General features: G+C 39.6%; 1 long non-coding RNA gene across 3 annotated transcripts; it reads left to right on the top strand.

The window, feature by feature from the left end:
- On the top strand, positions 1-3,891 carry LOC111981543 (uncharacterized). 3 transcript variants are annotated; one of them, XR_011481703.1, is made up of 6 exons: positions 1-206; positions 307-430; positions 835-904; positions 2,128-2,196; positions 2,636-2,746; positions 3,021-3,891. It is a non-coding gene; the product is annotated as an uncharacterized lncRNA (long non-coding RNA). The 3 variants fall into 3 exon arrangements; XR_011481704.1 differs by lacking the exon at positions 2,128-2,196 and having other exon boundaries at positions 4-206; positions 328-430; XR_002879602.2 differs by lacking the exon at positions 2,128-2,196 and having other exon boundaries at positions 7-206.
- The last annotated feature ends 3,649 nt before the right edge of the window (positions 3,892-7,540 follow it).

Here is a 7,540-nt window from a genome sequence, read left to right as displayed (position 1 = left end):
GAAGGTGGGGTTGTGTTAGGGTAAACAATACATTTTCTGTACAGATAAAGTTGATACAGCATTGAAGAAGACCCACTATTGACCAAATGTCTCTTTGTTTTCCATTCCAACAGGAGTGCTCCCTCAGACCATCCGGTGCATGGACATCCTGTGCCAGTGTGATGTGGTTGTGGAGACTACAGCACATCGAGCCTGTGGACGAACAAGTCAGTAACTCATCAAATATGATACAATATTGTGTAAAACATTGAATTTGTAGATGTCTCAATTTTGACTGTCCCCTTTTCCACATGTTTTGTACATGAGACGTGACATGCGGAACATCAGGCTCACCCCACGAGAAGTATGATCAATGCACCCTCAGCAAGGAGAAGTGATGTCTCTCCCATCCTGCATTTACCAGAAACTGAAGCTCCACACAACAAAGGGGGTAAGAAATAATTTAAACTTCACAGATATAAATTCCCACTGTGCCCATGATAAAATGCAATGTGAATTGTGTTGTACTACTGAATGAAACGGTGAGGAGATGCACTCAGACCAGCCCTTGTGATTGAACTTACGTTAACTACGTTACTTTAGTAACGTTTGCTTTGAGCAAAACGTGAATATATAACCTATTATGGGAGCCTAGTGTGTGTGTGTGTGTGTGTGTGTGTGTGTGTGTGTGTGTGTGTGTGTGTGTGTGTGGTGTGTGTGTGTGTGTGTGTGTGTGTGTGTGTGTGTGTGTGTGTGTGTGTGTGTGTGTGTGTGTGGTGTGTGTGTGTGTGTGTGTGTGTGTGTGTGTGTGAACTATGTGTAATATTTTTGGATAATTTGCTTCCCGGAAAACAGGTACTGACAGGTGGTGTGATGAAGACTCTGATCCAGTGCCCCCCAAAAAACATTGTAATAAAACTTCAAGGTAAGAAAAACTAATATGTGCAAAAAGTATTTACAGATTTTCACTGTTGCGGTGCTAACTTTGGGAGCATGTGGTCCTTGAAAATCTCCTCCAGTCCAGCAATATGAGTCTGCCAGAGGTTGTCACACTGGATGGGGATGGTAATGGAGGCTTTGGTGGTCCACACAAAGAAGAAGCAATTGTCCCTTCCAGTGATGTGGCGCTGCCCTTGGACCTGGTGCCAGTAAGGATGGTCTTCACGTAGGCTGTAAGACCCTCCCTCCTCCTGGATATAGACATCCTTTGACATCACTGCCTCTTCAATGGAAAGTTCCCTGGACTTCCTGATGGGCCACCCCAGGTGGTAAGGTTAGGTAAAAACACATCTGCCACGCTGATCCTCAACACGGGGGCCCCTCAGGGGTGCATGCTCAGTCCCCTCCTGTACTTCCTGTTCACTCATGACTGCATGGCCAGGCACGACTCCCAACACCATCAAGTTTGCTGATGACACAACTGGTAGGCCTGATCACGACAACAATATGACAGCCTATAGGGAGGAGGTCAGAGACCTGGCCGTGTGGTGCCAGGACAACAACCTCTCCCTCAATGTGATCAAGACAAAGGAGATGATTGTGGACTACAGGAAAAGGAGGACCGAGCACGCCCCCATTGACGGTGTCCACATCACCAACAAACTGACATGGTCCAAGCAAACCAAGACAGTCGTGAAGAGGGCACGACAAAACCTATTCCCCCTCAGGAGACTGAAAAGATTTGGCATGGGTTCCTCAGATCCTCAAAAGGTTCAACAACTGCACCATCAAGAGCATCCTGACTGGTTGCATCACTGCCTGGTATGGCAACTGCTCGGGTCTCTGACCGCAAGGCACTACAGAGGGTTGTGCGTACGGCCCAGTACATCACCGGGGCCAAGTTTCCTGCCATCCAGGACCTCTATACCAGGCGGTGTCAGAGGAAAGCCCTAAAGACTCCAGCCACAGTCTATATTTCTAGTCATTGACTGATCTCTCTGCTACCGCACGGCAAGCGGTACCGGAGTGCCAAGTCTAGATATACAAAATGCTTCTCAACAGCTTCTACCAGCAAGCCATAAGACTCCTGAACAGCTTAATCAAATGGCTACCCAGACTATTTGCATTGCCCCCCCCACCCCCACCCTCTTTTACACCTCTGCTATTCTCTGTTTATTTTCTATGCATTCCACTGAACCTGCCCCGGAGACGGTTCCTTAGACACTGAAGATCCTTCTCTGTGGGCTCTCGGGACAGAGGGTTGTTGTCTTAAGCCAGGTACAGATCCTCCACTGACCACCTGGTTGGGCACGGCTGGCTCCCTCAACTTGCATTCCACATCCTTACAGCCGATATTGTGAACTGCAAAAATAGCCAATGGTGCCGCCTGGCTACGCTTATAAGCTCTATGGGGCTTTCACATGTGGTAGAGAGAATCCCCTGGTCACCTGTAGAGATCTGCCAAGAGGAAAGATGTTAAGTGCTATATGCCTTTCAAAGCATGACTTTGAACAGCTTGAAATGCATTTGTTTTCAGAAATGTGCTATATAAATAAAGTTTGATTTGATTGATGACATTACAGCTGTAGAATTTTTAATAAACTGTCATTTTCACGAGGACAAGTGCAGTTTTTCCATTACATTTTTATTGAAAATGTGTGATATTATCAGATGCATCGAAATGTTGACTTTATGTCCCCTTTTCCCCACGTTTTAGAAATGAGGTGTGGCTTGCGGAACATCCTGCTCACCCCATGAGAAGCAGAGCATGATCAACGCCACTTGCAGAAAGGAGATCTTCTGGAATGGATGTACTCTCACTCTGGGGGTAAGATAATTTAAACATCACAGATCTAAAATCCTACTGTGCCCATGATAAAATGCAATATGATTTGTGTTGTACTACTGAATAAAACTGAAGAGATGGACTCAGACCAGCCTTTGTGATTGTACTTACGTTAACTATATTACTTTAGTTGGCTGCTTTGAGCAAAACTTGAATGTAATAACCTTTTCTAGGAGCCTATTATTTGTTTACAGACAACACCCTATCCAACAAATGCATCTTTATTCATTGTTCACTTGTTTTTCGACAATGTCAGGTAGAGGCAGGGATGACTGGGTTCTTCAGCAAGTAAGACACGGGGTAAGAAATAATTTAAACATCACAGATATAAATTCCCAATGTGCCCATGATAAAGTTAACTACATTACTTTAGTTGGCTGCTTTCAGCAAAAATTGTATGTAATGTAACCTATTCTGGGAGACTAGTGTATGTATGTACAATGTGGAATATTTTTGGACCATTGGCTTCCCTGAAAACGGAGACTGACAGGAGGATCAATAGGAGTCTGCCAGGGGTCGTCACGCTGGATGGTGATGGAGGTTTTGGTGGTCCACACAACGAAGAAGCAGGTGTCCCTTCAAGTGACGTGGAGTTGACCTTGGACCAAGTGCCAGTAAGGATGGTTCTTCACGGAGGCTGTAAGACCCTTTCTTCTGGATATAGAAATCCTTCAACTTCACTGCCTCTTCAATGGTAAGGCCCCCTTGCACCATAGGGGCATTTGACCTCCACCAATGCTGTGGTGCCCACCAGACCATCTGGTGAGGCACCCAGAATCCCAGAACCCGTGACCCAAAGCCCAGACTCCTGCACATCCATCCCTGTAGCCATTTTGAATGCCTMGATGCCCTCCTCTTTATCTGTGCCCCACTTTACACACAACACCCCATCCAACGACTGTGAACACCTTGAAATGTATGCATTTTAAGAAATGTGATATAAAAATTGTTTGATTTGATTGATGACTACAGCTGTAGAATATTTAATAAACTGTAAAGTGCAGTTTTTCCATAAACTTTTAATTGATAACTTGGGATTTTGTCACTTGACATATCAATCATACAGTGGGAAGGATCCTATAAATCAAGACTGTGTGGATGCATGTACCTCTCCGAATAAATAAATACAATAAAGTCTGATGTCTAAACAAAGTCAATTCTGAATGTCAATTAGTTTTGGATTAATTCTCATCAATTCTAGAACTGAGTTAACACTAATCGAAGTCTGGTATCCGGGGTAATCTGGTTATTGATTATATGATAAAGTGTCTGTTTCCTTATAGAATGTTGACAGCTGTATAGAACAAATTGTATTGCTATGATGCTCAAACTTAATAGGTTGCATGTTCAAATCCAGCGATAGAGTTTTGTTTTAAGCCTATCCCAAACCTTAACCATTGCGGTAATGCCTAACCTTAAATTTTCAGAGTTAATGACTGAACTTAACCTTAAACACTTCGAAATTTGACTTTTGAGAAACATGGATGAACGTCTACTTCTAACTTGAGACTGTGAGAACCTGTTGGCTTTTTTTGCATGTGACTACTCATGTTTGTTAATAACAAATAAACATAAATAAATGTGCACAATGAGCACTTGTTGTCTTTCAAATACATCATTAGAGTTGTTGGTTAGCTAGTTAGTGAATTTTACATGGAGAAAATTGGGCTTCTGAAATGAAAATGGATGGCCCTCCCTTCAGCAAAATATATTTGACCTAAAACCTCCCTGAATGCTTGGGGGAAAAAAAGTGACCGTCCCCGATACCCAAAATATTAATTAAAAGAAAGTTAATAGCAGAGAACATTTCTACCGTTTACCCTCACTTCTTGGACAGACCAGAGCCTTCGTCCTGTAAGCATTACATGGCAACGCAGGAAATTTGATCGCGCAGAGGTCTGCGGGTCAGAAGCTTGTGTGTTCGCAGACCACCATGCACAAGAGTAGGGTTGGAAAGATCTCCTTTATAGTTAAAAGCATTGCATTCATCTGTCACCATATTTGCAGGTCAGAGACAAAAATTGACTTTTATAAAAATTTATAAATTTATAAAAATACAGGCTAAGAATGGACAGGAAGGGTGTTCATCTATTTTTTTATTTTATTTTTATTATTATTATTATTATTATTATTTCTTTTTTTTTAGGGGTGGATCAGCTTAATATTGCGGAAAAAATGTTGCTTCCAATGTAATTGTCTGCATCATTTCCAATCCCCCATATTTTTTGGGGTAAATATATATATCCATACACGCATGCATACATATACACATATATACATACACATACCTATATAGACATACATACTTTTTTAAAGAATATACCTTTATTATTATTCCCCGCAACCCTACCACCGGCTCCCCCAATTGGAGTAAACTAATAAACACTTCTGCTTTTACCTTCAATTTATACATCTTATACCTATTTTACAGACACAGTCTACTTTACAATAGTTCTCTCTTGTTTGTTCTTAGTCCTTCCTCTATTTCTGTTGTCCATCCAATTTTATTTCCCTTGTAACTGTGCTATTTCACAAAAGCTCCGCACCTATACACATTTCACAGATCCCGCATGCCCTACTTGTTTATCCTGTTATTAGTCCCACCCTTCAGTTCCACTCAACCCCTCCCATCTATCTTCCAACATCATCCATTTCGGATTTTTATTTGCCATATATTTTTCAACTGTGCTTGTATGCTTCACAAAAGATTTGAACCTTCCTATTCTCATAGCTTCTACAGATTGTAAATTAAAAATAAACATTTTTGCTAAATAAATTATTATATTATTGATTGATTGACATGGCTTTTCAAATCCCCCAGTATTGCTATCTGTAGCGTTAGTTCTAGGCAAATGTTGCAATTCTTCAGCCATTCCTGGACCTTGTGACCAAAAACGAGCTACATATGGACAATACCAAAATAAATGATCTAATGACTCTGCCTCCTCACAACAGAATCTGCAGAGCTGGGAAGATTGTATACCCCATATATATAAACATTCTATTAGTTGCAAGAATTTTGTACAGTAATTTAAATTGAAAAATTCGAAGTTTTGAATCCGGCGTTGTTTTCCGTATCAATTCATAAACCATGTGCCATGGAATGGGTACATCGAAAATCTCTTCCCAACTATTTTGCAATTTATATGGCACAGCTGTCAGTTTTTTGGTCCTTAAATTAAATTGGTATATGTTTTTATTTATCACACTTTTCTTTAACCATTTATGTTCTTTAATACAGGGCCGACATACAAGTTCCTTACTTTTTTCCCCTTCTACTTGCCTCTTCCATTTTTGTGGTATGCTGCAATTAATTGGTTGTAATTTTGGGTAGAGCAGACTTTCCATATGTCTGTGTTAGCTGCATGTGTGACATAACTCCACCAGTCCTATTTATGATATCATTCACAAAAATTATACCTTTTTTAAACATTTCGATAAATACAGTTTTTTATCAATTACTATATTTGAATTTAACCACAATATTTGTTGTACTATTTGTTCCGTCCTTTCAGGTGGATTAAACTGAAATTGCAACCATCTTTCTAAGGCTTGTTTAAAAATAAGGATATTTTGGAGATTATTTCCTTTTCAAACAACCGAAAGTGAGCAGGTGTAATCTGAATAAAGGGAAAAAGGCCCTTCTTGAACATAGGATGAGACATTCGTACCAATTTACTAGAGAACCAGTTTGGATTTAAGTATAACTTTTGTATGACTGATGCCTTTAGTGAGAGGTCTAATGCTTTAATTTTAATAATTTCTGCCCTCCGAATTCATATTCGTTAATAAATAGGCCCTTTTAATTTTATCTGGCTTGCCGTTCCAAATAAAATGGAATATTTTTTGTTCATATAATTTAAAAGCAGGTCACTAGGTGTAGGCAAAACCATAAGCAAATAGGTAAACTGTGATATGACTAAAGAGTTAATCAGGGTGATTTTTCACAAATAGACAGGTATTTTCCTTTCCATGGTAGCAAGATCTTATCTATTTTTGCTAACTTTCTAATAAATTTATTGGAGTGGATCATTTCTTTCTTTTGGGATTTTTATACCGAGTATGTCACATCTCCGTCAGACCATTTAATTGGTAAACTACATGGCAATATAAAATGTGTATTTTTTAGTGATCCAATACGTAATATGGTACATTTATCATAATTTGGTTTTAATCCAGAGAGGATAGCAAAGGTATCTAGATCCTCTATGAGGCCGTGGAGAGACTCTAGTTGTGGTTTTAAAAGAAAACATGAATCATCAGCGTACAATGACACCTTAGTTTTTAAGCCACGGATTTCTAATCCATTAATATTAATGTTTGATCTAATTTTAACAGCTAACATTGATGGCAATAATAATAGATATGCCGATAGTGGACAACCTTGTTTTACTCCTCTAGATAGTTTAAAATTTTCTGAGATGTAGCCATTATTTACTATTTTACACCTAGGGTTATCTATACATAAATTTAACCCATTTTATAAGAAGATTCCCCAAAATTGAAATATTCTAGGCATTTAATATAAACTCCAGTCGTACTTAATCAAAAGCCTTTTCAAAATCAGCTATGAAAACCAGACCTGGTGTCCCCGATATTTCATAGTGTTCTATTGTTTCCAGTACTTGCCTTATATTATCTCCAATGTATCGTCCATGTAAAAAACCTGTCTGATTAGGATGATTAATATCTGAACAAACTTTTTTTATTCTATGCGCCAAGCTTTTGCTAGGATTTTTGCATCACAACACTGAAGTGTAAGAGGTCTCCAATTTT

Source organism: Salvelinus sp. IW2-2015, linkage group LG20 (genome assembly GCF_002910315.2).
Source record: "Salvelinus sp. IW2-2015 linkage group LG20, ASM291031v2, whole genome shotgun sequence".
Lineage (NCBI taxonomy): Eukaryota > Metazoa > Chordata > Actinopteri > Salmoniformes > Salmonidae > Salvelinus > Salvelinus sp. IW2-2015.
This window is presented reverse-complemented; position numbering and strand designations above follow the sequence as displayed.